This window comes from Platalea leucorodia (genome assembly GCF_965183815.1).
Source record: "Platalea leucorodia genome assembly, chromosome: 9".
NCBI lineage: Eukaryota > Metazoa > Chordata > Aves > Pelecaniformes > Threskiornithidae > Platalea > Platalea leucorodia.
The window spans coordinates 6,610,497-6,632,034 of record NC_138831.1 but is presented as its reverse complement, the minus strand read 5'-3'; the positions used below and the strand labels follow the sequence as shown (position 1 = coordinate 6,632,034).

Sequence of the window (21,538 nt, the reverse complement as noted above, 5' to 3'; positions counted from 1 at the left end):
TATTTTAGATGAAACTATAAAATAGCTGTGCCACGATCAAGGCAAGGATCAGACCAGTTCACTGTCCTTCTCGTTTGTGGTGACGGTTTTTGCAAATTTGCTGGATTCTTGTTCAGTATTTATGCACTGTTCAGCACAAACTGAGTACCTTAAACAATGCACTGCTGAATATTGCAGCAACTCCCAAATTTGTCTTCAGCAATTTTCAAGAGATCTTTATCTTCCCATGCAATATTTTTAAAAAAAGCTGGGGAAAAAAAGGTAATATCGGAAAAACTGTTAAGGCAGTAAACATACTTTGCTTTTGTCCTGCAGACCTCTCTAAGTCTTAGGTGTAGAGGTTCCGGACACAGACTGTCTTCCAAAACTTAACTGTTCTGGTATTCCCATCCTTTTGACATTCTCTAAACACTCAGTTCCAAAAGTTTTTGTATTATCTTCAAGAATCAGGATTTTAGGATGGTTTCATAGTGACCGTATAGTCATTGTGTTATAAAAAGACCTATCCTGAAGCATGACAATAAACTATTATGAGGTTCTTCCAAATGATTTTGAAATTTCTATATCTCCTAGCTTTCCTAAATTTTACCCAGATGTCTGATAAACACAACGTTTCAAGCAGTATACTAGGCTTGGCAGACACTAAATTCAGCAGAATGTAAACTACATTCAATGTATTTATGTATCCTCTTGGCATTTTTCTCCTTCTGTAGACTCAGCACACTTTGTTACCCCAGTGAGTCCCATTTACTAGGCTGGAATTCAACTGCATGAGATAGTATTTAAAAAATCTCAAACAGCTTGCTAGAAACTTTTGATATTACAAAAATTACTTGCTACTTTATTTCTTCATGATTTTCTCACTTGATTGTGTATTATAGTGGTTTTGTGTTTTTTTTTTTTTTTTTTTTTTAATGTCACCAAACTGTGGCAGTAGCTGTTAAATAAAGTATCCATCCTAAAGCCTGCTCTGGTGGAAGCTGCTCCTAAATTACTTTCATTAGCAGCTGCCACTTTAAGGCTTGTGCATAAAGATTTTAAAAAATTAAGAATTTCAGTTTTCAAACAACTCTTCTGTGTTTTCAATTTGGTCTAAGCTCATCTCACTCCCACACAATGGTAGAACTTTGCAAATATTTTAATTTCTCAATGTATTTTCATTTTTCACATGTTAGATATCCTAGGTTTGACAAGCCACGTTCTCATAAATTGAAGCTGCAAACCAGGACCCACTTTGAGAGCTGCCTTACAGACCTACAGGGAAAAAGTTCTCTGATCCAGAGAGATTAAGGCCTCCAAGTGGAAGGCTGAAAACAATCAGTATGGACAAATAGGTGGGAATATGGAAGCATGGAAATAAGGTGTTGATCAGCATGCTGGGCAGTCTTCTTAAATGCCCAAACCCTTATCTGCTGCTAAGCTTTGTGTAGGTATAACATATAGGCAAAGTGTACTTACAAGAAACTGAAGAGGATTTTTTTTGTTTTGTTTTGTTTTAGCACTATTAAGCAGCTCTCATTCCTGAATTGCACTGTATTGCTTGGATACTCTGCAGCTAATTCTCTCCTTTAATGACTTGTAGACATCACCTGAACAGAAATGAAGGTTAAATCCTGTCTGACTAGCTTAACTAATACAGACCCATTAGCTGTCACAGGTGTCTATGATTAGCCTTTGGTTTAGCAATTACAGACAAATGTTAAATACTCCCATTTGACTTTACAGGGTAAAAGCAATTTCAAGTGTGGCCTGCTTGCTAGTGCTTCATTAGAAGAATCTAGTTTTGCATATCTTCATAAAAAAGCAAACTGTGACTAACAGAATGAATAAAGCATACAGTAAAACTGCCTCTGTAAGTAGTCTTTGGATTTCGATTTTCTCAGAGCAAGCTACAATTGTCAGCCTTTTCTCAGGAATGAAACACTGAAAGATCTCCATGGGGCTAAATTTAAACCTTGTAGCTGACATATTTGCTGTGCAGATAGGTGATGGACTGAATAAACGTCCTAGATGGGTTTGATAAGTTCTGTTTGCTCCCTACTCACAGTTAGGAATGACTGACTGGGGTGGGAAGAAGGTTATGTTGTAGGTACTGGCAGTATTTTGGTTGAGATTTTTGATGCGAGATGTAGTATTAAATTAGTGACAAGTTCAAAAGACTGGAATTCATTATGAAATACTTCATAAATCAGTAAAATTCATCTATGGCAGGTAGTGTGACAGAGTTTCAAGATAGCTTTTAGCCTGTAGGCTCCTGTCTCATACTTCTGCAGATGTTTCTCAGTGTTGTGGAACTGTATTCATTCTCGCTGGGACTTAATAAAATAGGATGCACTAATGTCAGTATTAATGATAATCTGTCCACATTGAAATTCGGATATCCCAGATATGGAATATATCTTACTATAAATCATTGGCAAGATGTTATGGATGTGTCCAAGGACGAAAATATAAGCGTTAATTTTTAAAGTCTACAATGCTTCAAACAAACAAATCCTTCTTGTTACTGCATTTTTTTAAATGATGGAATATGATTAGTCCAATTATGTGGACATGCTTATGTAACAGCTTATAAATATATATGAAACCCTTCCTAGAGAAGATATAGTCTTTATTCCAGTGGTCTTAGTAACTTGCTGAGATGACAAATTTAGGAAAAAAAAAAACATACATCCTGATAAATGTATGTCTCCTCTCTTCAACATTTCAAATGCCAAATCTGTCTAAAAACTTCCTGATAGATATATAAAATTTGTACTTTCTGTTTTGATTTTTCTGTACTTTTTCTTTAAGCCTTCTTCATCTTCAGAGATATGGTAATTAATGATAATTACTAATTTATTGGTTTAAGTTATAATGAAAACTCCACCAAAATAATCATGTTTTTTGCTGCTCCTTGTTTAAAAGTCTGTCCCGGGTTCTGCCCTGTAAACCTGAGCCTATACTTTTGGGTTTTGAACCCAATGTTCTTTGTTCCAAGGAATCAAAATGGTGGGCCTTGAAGCCACGCTACAGAACAAAAATTCATGAAACTGAGAACTGATGGAGTTCTAATATAATGAGTTGAAATCCTGCCTGTAACCTTTGACAGTTGTTTTTAAATATCTTTCAGGTGTTTATCTGCTTTAGTCTTAAATAATGATTCTGAGACATACGCTGAGGAATGAATGTGTGTGATGTCAAGGAAGGTCAAATAACTGAAATATTAGTATAGTTCTAAAACATACATGAAATATGTTCAAGTATAAAGCTTCTTAATTAGTAGATGGCTAGGCTTTTTGTTAATGTTTGTCTCTGTCAGTCTCTTCAAAGTGTTGGCTTGAAAACTAGTGTTTATACACAATATGCATATATATATATATCATGTCTAAGTTGGCCTCTAAAGTTGCCTTTATGCTGTTAAATTGCTTAGCTGGAAAAATATGGGGATGCTTTTTTGCAGGATAAAGAATAGAAGGTTTTTAATGGGATTAATAAGGAAGACAAAATATTTTGGTGTTTCCTTGTATGTGATGAGAAGGAATTTTTTTATTAAGATTTCTTCTAACAGCTTGGATTCTATAATTGTAATGGCTTTTGAAAGAACTGTATCAAATGAGCTAGCCATGAAAAGAAAAAAAAAAAAAAAGGCAAACTATTCATTCCTGGAACACCGGTGAAAGCAGCCATGGATGTTTCATAGCTCAAGTGAAGTTGATCTGAATGCTTGTGGCAGTGCATTTTATTCTTCCAAGGCTGTAAGTTTTGTAACAAAGGTAGGCTTTGCTGCCACTTGAAACAGTAGAGAATGTGCACAGTAATCTCTTCAGAGACCTGGCACCCTGGAAAATGATCCCCTTGAATGGCTTTATTAGATGTCCCCTTCTAGGTGAGAAAAAGAGAATCAGCATATATCTTCCTTCCCTTCTTGACAATGGTGAATACTAAAAGCTTTGCGTGACATGGAGACTCTTCTGGGCAGGGCATATGGACTATTCTGTGTTCATAGAATATTTAGGACAGGAGGTTCCATTCTTGCTTGATCCTTAGCCACTAATACAGTAAACTGCTTAAATTACCAAAAAGTAAAAGTAGGAGTCAAAAACAGGCATACAATTGCTCCAACTGTTAATGCTGTCAAAGGTAATGTTAAAGATATGTTCCTGAAGAAACCTCTCCATCTCAAGGAGTCTGTCCCAGCATTTTGACCTTCCTGTGAGGATTGCTATTGGAATGATCGGTTATTGCTGCTTCTCTTCAGACTTGGTTTCCCAGAATTGTTAGTTATTAAAATTCGATTATCCATGAATTAGTTTATTCTTATTTTTCTTTGGAGGTACTTTTATTACCTTCCCAATCTCAGGAAGATTTTTTTAGTGCAGATCCTGGTTTAGATGTGGTGCTCAGAAACTGCTGAAACTTGTCAGCTGAGTATGTTGCTCTGGCAGTGTTCCCAGTAGCTGAAATTAGGGCAGTCCCACGTGGTCTTTTCAGGGCATTTTCAGTTAGGTCTCCGAACCCAAGCTCTGGGTGTCAACTGCCATCTGCCAGTTCTAATCCAGGTACTGGTACTAAAATGAACATCCTAGGGTGGTCATTAGCAGTCAAGTGTACTTTTAAGGAGTCCTTATGTTTTAAACTATTGTGTCCCTACCAACCCAAATTTGTACTTTCTTCAAGCATTTCTTTCCCATATCATTAACCTTTCATAATACCTAATCCTGTGCACATTGTTGTTAACTTTTTGTTTAGATTTGAGAAAGGCATTTTGAAAAAATAGAAAACAAAGTATGAATTTCTCCATTCTTCTGATTCAACAACAGTTGATCCCAAACACTGGAATTGCATTACTGGAACAAAATATTTCCTCTTTATAGAGGAATATATGTTACTTTTATGTTTTTATTTTATTACTTTATATGTTTTATTTATGTTACTTTTATGAAACCGAAAGGGTTTTATTGGATGACAGTAAATCATATTGATGGCAACAAAACAATAGAGAAATAACTGATGAGGAAATGACTGTCCCACAAAATATGCACCTGGATAGAGGGATTTAGTAGAATCAACGAACTACTACTTAGAGGACTTCCAGTGCTGTTAAGCACTCTGTAGACTGACAGAGTGCCACATTAGGTTAATTCCGTTCATGGTGGCTTCGTACTTATCCTTAGAGAATTCTTCACGCCACTAATTTACAGTAACAGTGTGGATTGTTGCACATACTTATCTCCTAAACATTGCCATATTTCTTACTGCAGGTTCATATTTCCTAATAACTCATTATCAAATCACATTTGGAAAAGGGACTGCTGAATTACTTAGCTAGAATGCAGTCATAGGTTTGGCCTTACTCATGACCTTCACCAAATAATAAGAGGCAGCTGCATACATCTTGTGCATGACAGGAATGTTTAATCTCCATTCTCCTATAATACCCTAGTGTAATTGAGAGTGAAATGCATAGGGTCATGTTGTCCCTTCCTTGCACGCTAGAAAATCACTCTAATCATCCTTTGCACTGAGCTATATGGTATGGATTTTTTTTCTTATCTTTGGAGCTAAAATACTTGTGTAGTTAAAATGGGTCCTAATAAGGAGCTCCTAACAGTGTACAAAAAAGGAGAAATACCTTTGCTTTTCTGTTCTTTTCAGATAATGCATTGGTTTACTGTATAGTAGTGGGAAGTTAATGTCATTTCATGTAACCCTTTCAGAAGACTGATTAGCTCCAGCTGTGCTATCTGTAAGGACAGAGTTGTGACTTGTTCTAAAGAGCAAATCTAATTAAAATTCAGAATTCATGATCTTCGGGCTGAGGCTTAAAAGAAAATCTGAATAAAAAGATGTAATGTTGAAGCTTCTCACCAAAGAAACGTTAGGTTTGTCAAGGTTTTGCTTTATGGCAAAATTTGCGTTTAGTGGTTATCCTAAAATACATGGTACTAATGCTAATGCTTTCCAGTTATGATACTATTTACTAAATAGACATTTTGGCAACTGGTACTTCAACAGGTAGCTGATAATCGATGCTCTAAATGTTAATGATTATTGAAATTTTTTGTTTTGATGGTCTTGCGGCAGAAGTATGTACTGTAAAGCAATGTACATTTTTGTAACTATATGCAAAAAAAAAAAAAGTCATAGAAACCGGGTCCCCCCAGACTGAACTGTTCTGTTCTGAGGAGTTCAGTAAGATGCCCATGGAGAATACACCTCTTCCCACACAATGATCACTCATGGATGAATTTCTCCATTGAACAGTTTTGTGACCCTCTCTATTAAAGACCTCTAAGTTGTGTTTTCTTCTTTCAGGTAAAGTTCAAGTAATACATAGAAGAGGCCTCCTGTGACCTCCTAATGTAAGTGTGTATTTCTCATGTGAACATACTGCTCTGTTCACTGAGGCATGAGACCCATCAGTGACTTCTTCACATGGTCCTAACAGCAATGAACAAAGAAATGAATAACAAAATCCAAATCCCTAATGTATTGTCACGGCGGGGATCCATTTCAGTACTCGTTTAAACAGTGTTTGGAAACACCTTGGGGGGGAGAAAAACCCACCCCAAAACAGGTAAATCATGTAGCAGGAACCTCTCTGATTCTCTAAATCTACATGCCTCATCTTTGAACTGGGAGCACAGTCTTGTGCATCAGAACATGTTAGAAAGAAACAGAAGGATTACAATAGATCCAGTAATGCAAAACAGCTTTAGGTACTCAGTATGTAAGGCTCTTTGTATGAATAAGAGATTAGGCTGGAGAGTCCAACCCCCAGTAGACAGAGCTGGGGTGAGGTTTATTCCATGATCTGTGATAGAGCTTATTCCTCTATCTCTTGCAAAAATGTTTTAATCCAATCACAAGAGCCAATTTTATGAATCCAAGAGGCTTGGCATTGGTAAACAGGGTATGCAGCTGTACACCCTAACCTCTGAAGAGAGATTGACTTGCTGCTGAAATCTGTTGTGAGGTACACTCAAATACAAACCTTCTTCTGCTTCCCTGCCTGTAGCCTTCTGCATCCTCTGATTCTTCACCAAGCTAATGTTATTTACTGGGGACCTGAGTTGTGCAGCTGGTGTGCCTATATGAATTCTAAAATTAAAGTTTAGTCAAGCCAGAGTATCTTCAGACATTGAAGCCTTCAGTCTTTTCAATTCAAATGCATATGGCACTAATGGGACCCCAGGTGGTCATGCTAGTGAGCTGGTAACTTAATAGTAATTCCCTGAAGAAATTGTGTAGTGAAATCAAGACCTTTCAATACTGAAATGTTAGTTTTGCAGGGAGGAGAAACCTCACTGGTTTTAAAGCTAAAAGAAAAAACTTAATATAAAACTATCTTCACTTTTTATAAGGAACCACCATGATACTTCTGATTTGGGAAGCAAAGAAGGTTCTTACTTTTGTGTTTCATTGGTCTTGTTATGGTGCCCCTCTTTTTTAGGATTGTGGATTTGTTTTGGTAAATTGCAATGGAGTACAATGGAAATGGTCCAAGAAAGCATAAGATAGAGTATGTGGCTGGTGGTACAATGTATTGAAGTATCAAAGCCTTGGGTATGTCATCAATTAATCATCTATGGTCTCAGCTATTGGGGGTAGAGGGAAATATGCGATGTTCCCACTCTGTAAATAAAGTTCTTGGCTATTATAGAACTGATCTAGTTAAAGAGGAGTCTCACTTGATTTGTCATTTCTTGAGTACTTCTCAGGCTCCAAATTCCTAAGAATTGAGGTAGTTTAGCAAAAAAACCTTATGTCCTCAAAAACATAAATGATCATTGCAAAGAGGGGAAACACTCTTTTCTTCCACCCCCCAGCCTAAACAGAACAGCTAAAACAGAACAGACTAAAATTTAAACAGAATTTCAGGTTAGATAAGAAATACAGCAAGGCTAGTTAAGCATGCAAATGGATCAGAAACTCAACAATCTTCCCATTATGAATATGAATAGGTTAGGACAAAACTTCTGTCAGGCTACCTTGCAGCTCTTAGGTTCTTTGATCACCTTGGGTGAGTAAAACGGCTAATACAGAAATTACCTGGGTTTATCCCGCCGTAGGGTGAAAATATGAACTAGATAATATCCAAAGATACTTGCTTGCCCTCTGATTCACTGAGTGGCATAAAATGAACATGCTGAGGAGACTGGGATATCGAACTTCTCCCTCTTCCATTTGTATTTTTATGAAGACAAAATTATCATCAGTCAGTGTAAGAATAAACCCATTATTAAATGTGTAATGTGAAAGGAAAAATGGTTCATTTGAAAAGCAATGGATACATTTTGATTAATTGTTAAGCATTATGTAAAAAATTGTTTTGAAATTGCTTCTTGTGCAGTAGTTTAGCTGTGGAATGAGCAATTCAAGCAATTGATGTATTGGCAGACACATACCTAGTAAATGAGTTCTAAATTATTCACTCTGATAACCAGCAGCTATCACATATGTTGATATTTATCCCTTTTCCCTTGTATAAAGCTGTGGATGGTCTGCCATTATCAACTCTCCTTGGAAGTAACTATTGCTTTTTCGTGATGGAGAGAAGTTGCTTTTTCATTTTGTGCTTTATTTGAGGAATTTTTATTTCCTTAACTGTGACCGAGAACTTTTTTAAACAGGTCACTTGCAAAAGGGAAACAAAATTTAAAGTGGTACCCTTTTCCTTTTCCATAAATCATTTTTTTCCTCTGGTTTTCCCCCCACAAGCTATGCTTTACTCTAGAGAAATGAGGTCTTGTCCAGTGGAGGGATACTCAAAGCTGACAAAATAGCAGGAGACATTTTCATTTTAGTGACAGAGAGGAACAAATAGATGTGTCTTCCTTGATCCCAGCTTTACAATTACAGTGAGAAAGAGGCAGACACTAGAGACTGAGTCTGTTAGAGCCAGCTTGCTCCCTAAAGGAGGTAAAAAGAGATAGTGAATGCTGAGAATGGTGTGGGTTTTTTTCTCTGCTCCAATATGGGGTTTTTTTGTTGTTGGTCTGGGGTTTTTTGCTCCCGCCCCCTTCCCCTTCCTCTTCCCTTGGACAGGGGCTGGAAGGCGATACAAGTACTACTTGCACATGTTTTCACTAGCTACAACAGGGCAATGCTGATAACTGTTAGTTCTATACTTACATTGGAGATGTGCAAGGGTCAGGTGCCTCTCTGTAGGATGAGCCGCAGCTGATTGTCAGGGAGCATCATACTGTCTTGCCTAAAATTCCAGACAGCCAAGTATACTGGTTTTAGTCTCTATTTCAAATGTGTGGATATGATTGTTCAAATGCAGTGGCCTAAAGTTATTAATCCATTGAAATTATTCTCTTCAACCGTCTTGATCTTCAAAGTACTCTTGACAGATAAGAAATGTGCTATTCCTTATCTTATAATCAGATCACCTCTAGGGTACGTCTGGTAGAGTTGTGTACTGTAATAATTTTTCTTCCATTTAAATACATTTTAAAAAAAATTTACTAAACTCCTAATCTTTTTTTTTAAAGTCTGAAAATAGCGATTGTATCATTTTGGATCTTTTCAGGGTAGTGTACATAGTGTACTGCTTTTGAGACAAAGAGGCTATAAATGAACATTGGAGATTTTAATACATGATGTATTTGACATCAGTTAAGTGAATCAGATAAGAGATGCTTATGACTATGTCTACTTGCTGAGAATAAGCCAGCTGGTATGTATTTGGAAAGTATTCAGAAAACACCCTCTTGTTAATGATCCATTGCATGATCTGACATCTGGTAAACTGATACATTGCCATCTTTATGGTGAAAATCACCACAAATCATTAAAGATTTTAAGAACCATTCAACTTCTTTATGCTTTCTAAAATACAATAATTATGGTAAAAAATTTTCTTATTAGCCACATCATTGAATGATGGTCACCCAAGACCAATTTCATAGTAGGATCTGTTAGCACAGACAATAACAAATGTTAATTCCAGAAGTAGTTTCCATCTTAAGCAAGCAGGTGGCTGTGGTTACTAGAGTTTTTCTGTATGGCATATGGGTAGGATACAGTGGCGTTAATTTTTAATGGAATCCTGTAATTTAAACTATTTTATTGATCCCTTCACTGAAGAACTGTGCATCTGGAGCCATCTTGACTGTATTTGTTTCAGTGAGACTTCTTATGATGAGAGGTTTTTTTGCTTTTGAAACTGTGTCTGTGTGCCCTTGAATGTGTAACAAAGATGATGTCAAGCTCCTTTTGAACCTTCCTGAGGATACAATTCCAAACGTGGCTTGCATTTCCTCAGAGGCTTGCCTGCATTATGACAGTTTCCCTTGCCTATTCTGCAGTTGGTCAGAACTTAAAAAGTAGTATTCAACTGTTCTTGATATTTCACAGAATTGATAAAAATAGTATTTTTTCCGACTTTAAAGATGTGGGATTCAGGGTGATGTCCAGATGACACAAGATAAAAATTTTAAGTTTTTTAATATGCAACTTCAGTATATTTGTGATGGGTAGCCACTTAAGATTATATGTTTGGTTTAAAACACCTAAATTATTGAATCAAAACTTGTTAAAGTGGAAGAATCTTTAAAAGAGAAATAAAGGCTCTGGCATAGATGGGTCAAGATTTATTCCTTCACTGAAATGAGCAAGTTCAGGCAATAACATTTGGAGATGGAATTTCTAAGACCCATTTCAACTGTCAGGATCTTCTTGTTGGATCCTTCAGTTTAGTTTGGTGTCAATTTTCTCTTTTAGTGGACTTATGAGGCAGTAGATAGGGATGTAATGCTGGTGATTTGAAGACGGATGGATGCAAAGCCTATTTTTGAAAAGGCCAGACATCTCTCTCCCTCTTTCTCTATTTGCACAATAACTGTCTTTCAAATGCTTGTCACCTTTTAAAGTTTATATCACTTGTTGCAAAGGTTGTCATAGTGGTTTATTTTCTATCGTAACTATTCTCTGTGTAAAGCATTTCTTCCAACGTTCTCTTTGAAGATGACCTTTCATTAGCTTAAGTTCATGCCCTTTGTTGTTCGATTTGACACAAGCTTCTATAGCCTTATAAACCATACCTTTTGTTCTTTTACAAAATTCTTGTGTAATTTGGCAAGACCTGCTGTTAATTTCTTTTTCCAAAGGCTGGACCTCATTCCCCTAAGGTTGTTTGTTTGTTTTTTTTAGTTATTATTATCCCAAATCTTCCAGTACCTGCATGATTGAGTGATATCTTATATCTTTATTTTTGCATACTTCTCATAAAGCAGTGATTGGGAATGTGAGCGTTGGTCCACATGTGCTCTGGGTCTCCTATATATGCAATAGATAATGTTCCTCTGATTTACAACATGTTCATACATGAAACCATTCAAAATTGTATAAGTAGGTAGTATTTCTTACATTTGAACCCATGGTCCTATAGGATTAAATTGTCAGTACTTTTTTTCATGGTAGCTTTTACTCAAAAGATGTTTCTGTATAATTGGCAGCTAAAAAAATGATCCCATTTATAGGCATAATCTGCACTAGAAAAAGTCAATTACATATCAAAAGCAATCTAGCTTTTTTATCAACTGAATTGCTGTACAAGTTCATCTACCTGCTTTAAAAGTATTCACACAGAATGATAATTTCTCAAGGTAAATCTGTGTGCATTTTCTCTCAATTTTGCAGTAATTGGTTTAAGATATTTTTGGTTCTGTAGGAATAAATTTACCATAGAAAGAGAACAACAACAAAAAATCTTCAAATTCTTTGTTAGAATTGTTGCTGAACATCTTTCTAACTATCTTAAATTGTCTTTTATATTTGAGGGCCCAGTTAGCTCTTGTGATAAGGAGTCTCTCCTATACTAATACATTCATAGGAACTAGATGTATGGTGTCCCTTGTTCCTTTATGGTTAATACTTTTCCGTAATATCAGAATTGTTTATCAAATTACTGGGAAGTACTTTTCTCTTTTGAGTCTCTTGGATATTTTTTTAATAAAAATGTTTATTTTTTCCTTATTTTTTCCAAAGCTAAGCTGCCTGGAGTCTTGAGAAGGTTGTGTTCTGTAGTATAAGCTAAAACTGATCTGATTCCAATAGAGTATATACTTTATGTAGGACGTAAGTCATCTGACACTCACTGGTTACTTGAACACTAACTAAGTAATTGTCTTAATAGTACTGTTACCACTTACACGGCAACTAACAAACTGCGGGTATCTTCTATGCCTTACTTTGACTCCTTTTATGTGCCTCAGAATTCTATTTGTATCTATACAACGTCATTGTTTATCATCTGAAATCAACTCAAACTATAAAATTTTCTTGGTTTTGCTTGTGCCTTGCTGCAGGGCTCATTGCAAGCATCTGTTGATTTCTTTTGCCTTCCTGTAAGGGAAGGGACCAATTTAATAATTACCACATAAAATTCAGTTTTGCACTGCACAGTATGATAGAAAACAGGCTTTCTAAGGAAACTATCCTAAAGGTTGATTAGATAATCATATTTTCTTTAGAATTCTGTAATTTTTAAAATTAACTGTATGGAAGGATTATGAACTTTATTATAAATGGTTTTGAAGCTTTTCATAGAACAGTATTGTTAATATCTGTGACACATGCTGGTTTTGTCTTTATTAAATCCTGTAGGATATTATCAGAAGGATTATTCTTGTGGTGTAACAGAAGTTATAGTTCTTTGGTGGTTTTTAGCAAGCAATCCTGTTCTAAAATACTATTTCTTCTTTTTGGTTATACATTTCTCATGTCCCATCAATAGCCAGTCCTGTGCATCAGCATTGATTGCTAACTTACTGTCACGACTTCTTTTTTGTGATTTTTTTTTTTTTTTTTTTTTTTAATTATTTAATTCTGGTAGTAATCCTTCCCTCTGTTTATCCCAAGCCCAGTTGTGAAAAACATAAATCCACTGAATATGATCCATCTCAGTGTTGACAAAACATCAAGTCAATGGCATGGACACTGAGAATGCAGAAGTACCATTAGTAAAACGGCTTCATTGAGCCATGTTGTTAGTTTGTATTTATATGGTGTTGGATTTTACTTAGATGGCTTGAGCAAGCACTGTCTGTCTAACCTTGGCCTTGAAGAAGGTACTTTATTTTAGTGTCCATTGTTTGATTATATTTTCATATTTGAGTTCTGTGCCATCCATGAACGGGAAGTTGAACATACCATTTAATTACACAGATATATACAAAAGGGAGGTAATTGAATGTTTTACTTCCCCCCCCCCCTTTAATGCAACACTGGATCCCATATCACTGTCATTTGCTGATTCTGCAAAGGAAAGGGTCATCACCAGGGTGTACTTGTGACGAAAAAGCAGCAGCATGTAGGAGTCAGTAATGACTTCTTTACGGAAAGAGACCATAATATAAATAAATGTCTAAGGAAAGAATGTCCGTGTTAAATAATACAGTAGATTTAAGGATTCTTTCTGCAGAAGAGAAAGAAAAATCCTGACTCCAGAAGATTATTTATGTGTACACACGTATGCACACACACAAAACTGGAGGTTAATTCTTAGATCTTGCTTTCGTCTGTGGCATGCATTTGGGCTGCTAGCCACAATAAAATCCAGTGCAGGTTTTGCTCTACAGGGATGAATAAGATATTCGTGTCATAAGGCTCTAAAGAGGGAGAAATCAAGCCATACTGGAACCATGGTTTGATGAGGGAGAAAATAAGAAGTCATATGAAAATTCTCCCTAAGATTCTGTTGCTTGCTTTCCAGTATATAATAATCTTCATTGACTTTGAGTAAAGCTTTCTTATTTTTGCATTATGAAAACAAAAATGCTTTCAAACTATGTTAATATTAAGAAAATTTCACTTTCTAAGTCTTAGACCATACTTACCTCAAATCTGATATCCATAGCATGGATCATTTTTCTGTGTTTGCTCACAAATAGCTGGCAGTACCTTTCTGGGCAGAACAGGCTGTGAATACAAAATATTAAGAAACCCGAAACATGTAGTTCCAAGGCAAACAGTTTTTAAAAATTGCATTATGTATACTTAATGCCTAACTGACCTTTTCTGCTGTTTCTTAAATCTCTTAAAAATTCATCTAATTTCAAAGCCAGAGTATTAGTCCATTTATATGTAAATTGCTTTTAATTCATGCATTGATTTGAAAGACTAATCCAAAAGATCCTTTACCAGAGGTGACCTTTTTGACACTGTACTTCTGGGAAAGACTGTAAAGTGGTTTCTTACGACCTCACATCCACCTGTAGCATAACATATGCCTACTTCAGTCTGTATAAATCAGTGGTAAGAGAGTGGTTTTCAACCAACATTGAATTATTAACACTATAACTGTCTTGGTTACAGTTATAGTTAAAATAGGTCCTATTTAAATCAATGATTATTTTCTGTTGGCATTCTTGCTTGTTTCAGATGTTAAACGCAATTAAGGTGTTCACTGATTATGCCCCTTCAATAATAAATAGTAATATAATCCAGTCTCCAAAGGTTGTAAAGTTCAAAAAATATTCAACATTTATTATTTGCCAGAATTTAATGTCACCACAAGAGCTGCTAGAACAAATATGCTAAAGCTGACTTCTGCTGTTAAAGGTGAAATGCTTCCCCTTGCAGAAGAGAGTATACACAACTGGGATTATTATGTATGAGGGATTATAAACTTATGTTTTCTTCTGTCCACGCTCCAGAAAGTGACTCCATCTACGCCTGCTGCAGTGTACATTTCACTGCAGAGACTGAAAGCTCACCTGGCTTGATGGGCAGTCTATAATTTACGATTTTGTCACCGTGGCAGGTTATTATTGGAAGGCTCCATAATAATTCTGCTGCAATACTGCACTTGTTTATTGCTAATACATAATGTTGAAGAAAATAAATGCTATTTTTGTTTCTGATTTCTCTTTTCAAATAAAATTTATTTTTTCCATCAATTAAAGCTTTAGAAGAAAAATGGTACAAAGATCTAACATTAAAGGTTGTTGCCTACTTGCATAGTCATCAATAAGACAACAAATGATCTGATGTTCTGAAAGTGTATTTTAGTTCAGGTATGATGAATTTTTGGACTAAGGAAGAACAAAATCTGCCTTTTTAAATCCATTTAGGCAATGAAGTATACCAGACAGTGCATTTCTATATCATTATTGTACAATAAGTGAAGATTATTTTTGTGTTGCATGCTTCATATGAGAAGACATAAAATACTTTATACTGAGTTATAATAAAGGAATAATGCTTTATCAAGTTACATATGGTCACGGAAAAATGCAGTAACAGAAACAAAAAAGGGGTGGAGATAATGAGCTCCAAATTGGCCTGTGTCTACAATTATCACATACTTTTTCAGTTGTATCATGATAAATAAATATTAATGGTCTTTGTGGGAGGACAGGCCTGTCTGCTCTCTGTTGACTAAGGAGCTTTTTTTCAGAAGAATGAGAACAAGATAGCATCAGAAGTGGTGTTTTATCATTTGCTGTTAACAAACACACACACAAAAAACCCCAGACCCACTTACCCACTATTGTTTGCAAGCTAATATAAATTGTTTCAGGAGGAAGATATGATAAAACCACATAAGAGAAACGGGTGCTGGAAACAGGAACATTTCCTGACTGACATTCATAATAATTAAACTATCTACTTACCTGCTGTTTTAGCCATAAGTTGTTAATTATATCCTAACTTGGCTTGTAGAGATTTCCTACCATTAATGAACTATACATCGCTACTGGATATGTTATTTTTTTTCCTTCTGAAATATTGATCAAGCATTTAGTTACCATGAGTAAATAGTGTTATCTTGGCATATAAGTATCAAAAGGGGTTTTATTTAATATAACTGCAGGAACACTGGCAGAACATACTTGGTGAAAAAAGAAATTAGCATTTTGATAAGACTTGGAAAGTTTGGTAGAGGTGAACAGATATATGTTGAAAAGGTTTAAAAAAAAAACCCCAAAAACAAAACCAAGAACAAAACCACCCCCCCTCCAAACCCCAAAACAACAAAAAAACCCTCAAAACAACTATCCTAAACCGCCATAGATGATGGGACGACATCCTAATGATCTCGCTCTGTATTGAAGGCCTGAATGGCTGTAGCTATGAAAATCACATGCACGAGGGAACCGGATGAGGACATACATTAGTATCCTTGTCTGGTTTGCTTATGCATGTGATTACCCTTATTATTTGCTATGGTAATACAGTTGTCTGCTCAAAAAATTAGAGATAATTAGGTAATTAAAGGAATACATGTAGGAAAGGCTACCGAAAATTATCTGCTCGTGCCAGCAAATGTGGTGGTGTTTATGGCTGAGCCAAGACCAAGAACTAAGCTGTCTAATGTCAGATTGGTAAGTCTGGAAATTCTTCTGGGTTTGAAGATACTCTTGAAAAGCTTGAAATGGGAGTATTGGATTTAAATACCAAACCCAGAAGGTAGGGTCCACGTAGAGGTTACTTAGATTTGCTGTTATCATAGTGTGGTATGATAAAGAGTAGGACATTGTCTACTGTTACAGAATTTTTCAGCTTTTGGGTGGGTTGAAAGGAAATAAATATTTAAATTTAGTCTTACACTGGTGTAAATACAGACATAAATATATATATGTATTTGTTTATGTACATGGGCTTATTACCCAGAGAACAAAATGCAAGAATAGTAGCATTAGTAAGTGCATAAGAGTAAGATGGGGGTGGGAGGGAAGTTTTGATTAGTGCTAGTATTTAAATATTATATAGATAATAATATTCTTCTGTCTGGGTAAGTGTGTGGTTAATAAGAGCTATTTTTCATCATCTTCTGGAGTGTACATAAGAAGAAGGGAGAAGGAAGAGCACAGAAAGATACCAGGTTTTGAGTGTTTTCTGAATTAGTGAAAAATGTGTTGCACTATGAAGAGTGATGAGTGATAATACTCTTATAGCATTACTACAATTTATTACAGCTATGAATCTGTCCCAGTGACGACAGCATTTCTGAACGCTATGTCCATTATTCTCCTCCCAGCTCTGGACTGGGGTTCTGTTTAGCTGATGTGAAAAAAGTTGGATTTTGATATTGGGTAACAGTGCAGAGCAAGAGAGACTTGAATTTTCAGCTGGTTTAAATGGAAAAGATTCAGCTTCATGTTTGTATGCATGCAAAGATTTGTAAGGTCTAACCATTGCGCATACAAATACTTGTCTCATATTTACTGTGTGCTAAGTACATAAAATTAAGAAGTTTGTTTTTTTTCCTGTAACTATTTCATTGGTATTTCTCCTTTAAGTATAAAGAGGTGTTCCAGTATAAAGTGAGATGTGGTGCTGCGCTAGGTATTAAATTAAATACCACTTTTAATAGATGTGAAAAATTAACTGGAGCTTCCAGTACCCATGAATTGAACTCCTTGCATCCCCACTCGACTGTTGCTGAATGGGTCTCTTCACCATAGAATACAACAAACACGGCTCTCAACAGCGCTGCTTTCAAGTAAAGCCTCTGTTACAGCAGGTAGCATTTAATGGGGTGGGACTTACGACTTTATGGAAGTCAATTCCTGAGAGGTGAATTTATGTACAAACCTGGGAGGATCAGGGGAGATTGATAATGATATATTCACAGGGTAACTGTCAGGAGGGACAGGACTGCGATACCAGGAATAAATGAAGATCTGGGCTCAGCAACATAATACTTCACAGAGCGACAGCAAAAATAAGATGACAGAAAAGATTTATATTGATCAAAAGAAATACTAGCCTTGGGCTAAAGGAACAAAGGGATTAACAAAAAGTGATGCAACTGGCATTCAATGACTAAATTCTGACATGATTCAGTGGACATACCTTGGAAAACCTGTGAATTCATGTGTCAAGGTGAGGGTTTGATGGCTGTATTAGTGCTGAAGTATTCTTCAACTGGATGTAAACATAAAAGAAAAAAAAGAGTACATAAAAGGGCATGTGAGATTATGTACTGAGCTCCTTTCAAGTTCTTCTAGGACTATTGTGATGATACCCCCAATGTCAGAAGTTGAGGAAGGGCTGCGTTAACTTCTGAGTGCCATGGAGACAGCTTTCTTCTGTGAGTGCGCTGTGTGCATGCAGGATGGCATGGCTTACTGCCCACCAAACAGATAACTGGACTTGCCTTCATAAAAGATGTTCCACTTCACCAGGCTTAATGTCCTGCGTTAGTGTGCTTATGTTTTATGAGAGTTACATGTGTTACAAGGAGAATTGGGGCCCTTTCTGTAAAAACAGATGGATGACCATTGTCCCCACTGTAACTTCCGTGGCTGGAGCTGCACCTTATTACAACAGGGATACAACAGATACACTAATAAAGCAGGAAATGTATTCTTCTGCTCAGAGGAAAGGGGCAATCCCATCCTGTTGTGTCACCTGGGCGTTCAGCGGTGTGGTGTCTTGGTATACATGTCAGCTGCTTGGTGACAAGTTCACTGCTCTCTCTGGTCATCTAGTAAATGAAGTAGTACTCTGTGCTCCCTGTAAGCTTCTGAAATGCAGGGCTCAAGACTCTATAAAGCATTCTGTCAGACTTCTGCTATGTCTCAGGGGAGCAACAGTAGTATACTAAATAAATGTATCAAAGGTAAGGTTTAGCTAAATTCAGGCAGGTGAGCTGTAAACGAGCAGCCCTTTCAGGGCTCTTGGGTAACCAAGCCTGAACTGTGACAGGATGGAGCACATCGGTATGGGGATGAGGAGAAGATGGACAAGTGCGTTTGACGTAGTCTTATCTTGCTCAAAGGATACTCGGAAGTGGTCCTCGGGATGTATAAATTGGCAAATCCATGCCAAGTGAGATTTGTCTCTAAGCTTCTTTTGCATTCGCGTTTCTGTCCTTTTTCAGGATACTATGGCTGCTACAGAGACCATCTTAGGTTTTTGCCTGGAATTTTCAAAGAAGAAAAGAAACTATCCCTGCAAGAATTTGGTGGGCTCTAGACACTGAACTCCCCCATTTTCTGCCTCAGTTTCAATAGCAATAAATGAACGAAATGGTGTCAGTATTGCCTGAAGAGATCTCCTCTAGCAAGAGGGGAAGTGTGATCTCTTGTGATATTCACATACCTTCAGCATCAGTTTTCTTTGCATATCAGGCAAGTGGAAGTAAGAGATGGAAATGTGGAATGGAGCTGACCCATAGCTTCTTGAGGGGTTGTCTTCTGTTAAAGTACCTTTTCCAGTCCTATACAAAGAAATGTATTTCTGAGGTGAGAGTTAGTCTAATGATTGTAGGCTTAAGGCTTTCTGAACATAGTCCAAAAACATGGCAATAAGCTTTGACTATGAAAATTTTGTTGAGAGAACTCTTTCATGCTTTGACTCCCCCCTGCCTCCCCCCCTTTTGTTTTCTTTTAGAGTATTTAAGTTGGAAATATCCCTGCTTAGAATTTTCTTCTTCCTACAGCTTCACAGCTTCCAGATTCTTCAGTACTGACTTTGTTTTATCCAGTTCTTAACTTTCTTCAACACATTTATCTTTCTGTTCAAAAGGAATCATAGATTATAACTAGGAATGTTAACAATCCTTTACAGATCCTATGTTAGATGGTGACAGATGCTCTGGTACTTCTGGTCCTTGTTGTACACAAATATACAGCAAAGAACCCATGAAATGTTATCTTTCTAATTTACAAGAAATAGTCTCAGAACCTTTATATCTTGCATTTCTTTTCCCATTTAAATTTTGGTACTAGAGCGATTGTGTTTTTTGATGAAGTTCAATTTACAACTTCTTTTATTGTTCTTCGGAAACTTTCTTTTCATGACAAGTGGATCTGATTTTCAAGATGTTTAATTTTTTTGCCTCTTGATATAATAGATAATCCAAATACCATGCAATATTGGGAGAACATTTTTAGCCTTCTGCAAATAGCATTTCCTTGTGTGAATTCTGCAAAGCAAATTGTTTTGCTTGTCCAATTTGTCTTGTGTAATATGTAGTTAAACTAAAGTTTAAGGGTCACTTGTTCTTCCTGTCTGCAGCCTATTTTATAGTCTAGATATAGTAGCTAATTTTGAGCTAATTCTCAGTATGCGTAGAGCTTTAACCATGAGATGTATCCTTGTCTGATTCTTAAGCTCAGTTTATTTTTTCCTTTGTAGAAATGAAGCAAAATGGAATATTGTTTATATCTCTAGTTAATTATTTTCATCTTTCTTTAATTTGTGCTGTAGCACCTTTTAATCAGCTTTGTAGGGTATGCTGGCTTTGCAGAAGAAAACCTGTCAGACTGGTCTAATACAAATAACTTGATATTATTTCAGTCTTATCCCCAAAATGTTTAATGTTACTGGGCTATATTATTCTGCATTACATGTTTGGAGCATGTTCCAGATCTTAAAGATGTGGTTATTGGCTCTGGCTGAGCAGCAGTTTAATCTTGGATTTGGATTATAGGCAAGGTAGCTGTTGCTATCACTAAGTGCAAGAAAGCTGCTTGGGATCAAGGCAAACACCTGTGTTCCAGCCTCTCTTTCTTTTTGGGTGAACAGAAATCTGTCCCTCAAGGTCTGAGAATGGATTTCTGTTCTGATTTTTGTGTTTTGCTATTGTTGACTTTTTTTTGTGTGTGATGTTCACATTTTCGGTATCAGTTTGTTTTAATAGTAAATGTCTAATGCCTCCACTACTTTGATATTTTCTTCTCCTTCTTGATATGATGAAAAAGGAACATGCCAGTGTCTTTACTGCTTGCCCCATGTCAGGCAACTTTCTTGCAACTTAAAATCAGTTTTTCTTGGTTGCATCTTGTTAGGTGATATTTGGGTTTGCTGTGGCAAAGGGAATACATGTTTAATAAAACTGTTTCCAGAGTTATTCTAATGTTCACTGATGATGGAGGGCATGCAAATGAATAGTTACACAACCCAGCATTGCTCTAGTTTTCTATTAGGAATAAAGGAGGTAAAAGGGATTGATGCCTGATCAATGGAAAAGGACCAAATTGGTAGAAAAAGACATTTTGAACAGAAATATTTGAGGTCATTGTGAGTGTGGGAAAACAAACCAAATAGAAACTATAAAAATGGAGTTGAATGTCCTTTTTGTTTAAGCTCTTTTTGTTTTTCCTCATGGCAAATAGAAATATTTGTTTCTATGCCTTGGTATGTTAAGAAGCTAAACAGTAAGACAGCCAATTTTGCTCATACATTTTTTAGGAAAGATTCATTTTTTTGAGATTTTTTTTTTTCCTTTTGAAAATCAGCTTTTCTAGAGGTGTTTGAAAATCTGTAAAAGGCGGACTGGTTAAAGGGAAAATGTCTTAAGTTCAGATCTAATCCTGTAGTTGTTCATGGCCAAGTCAAATCATGAATGTTCCTTTGAGGTCACAAACTTTATAATCTGCTATGTAGTCTGGCTCATGTTGTTATGTTTCGGTACAATGATGGGTATAATCTTGTCTGTACATCTTAATTTTAATTTTTTAGAACCATGTTGCTAATGAAATAACATTAGTTGTAAAAATACTTTTAAAATAACAGATGCTTAATTTTGTTTCCTGTTCCATTTCTTGAAGTTTGGGAACTGAAGTAACTGTCATTGATTTGCATGTAAGGG

At 36.2% G+C, this 21,538-nt stretch overlaps 1 protein-coding gene across 1 annotated transcript in view; it reads left to right on the top strand.

Moving 5' to 3' along the window:
- The first annotated feature begins 6,310 nt into the window (after nt 1-6,310).
- Nucleotides 6,311-21,538, top strand: part of FHIT (fragile histidine triad diadenosine triphosphatase) — a 493,316-nt gene continuing 478,088 nt past the window's right edge. The window contains exon 1 of the mRNA XM_082322071.1: nt 6,311-6,344. The gene's annotated coding sequence lies outside the window, so the exon portion shown is untranslated. The remainder of the gene's footprint in view (nt 6,345-21,538) is intronic.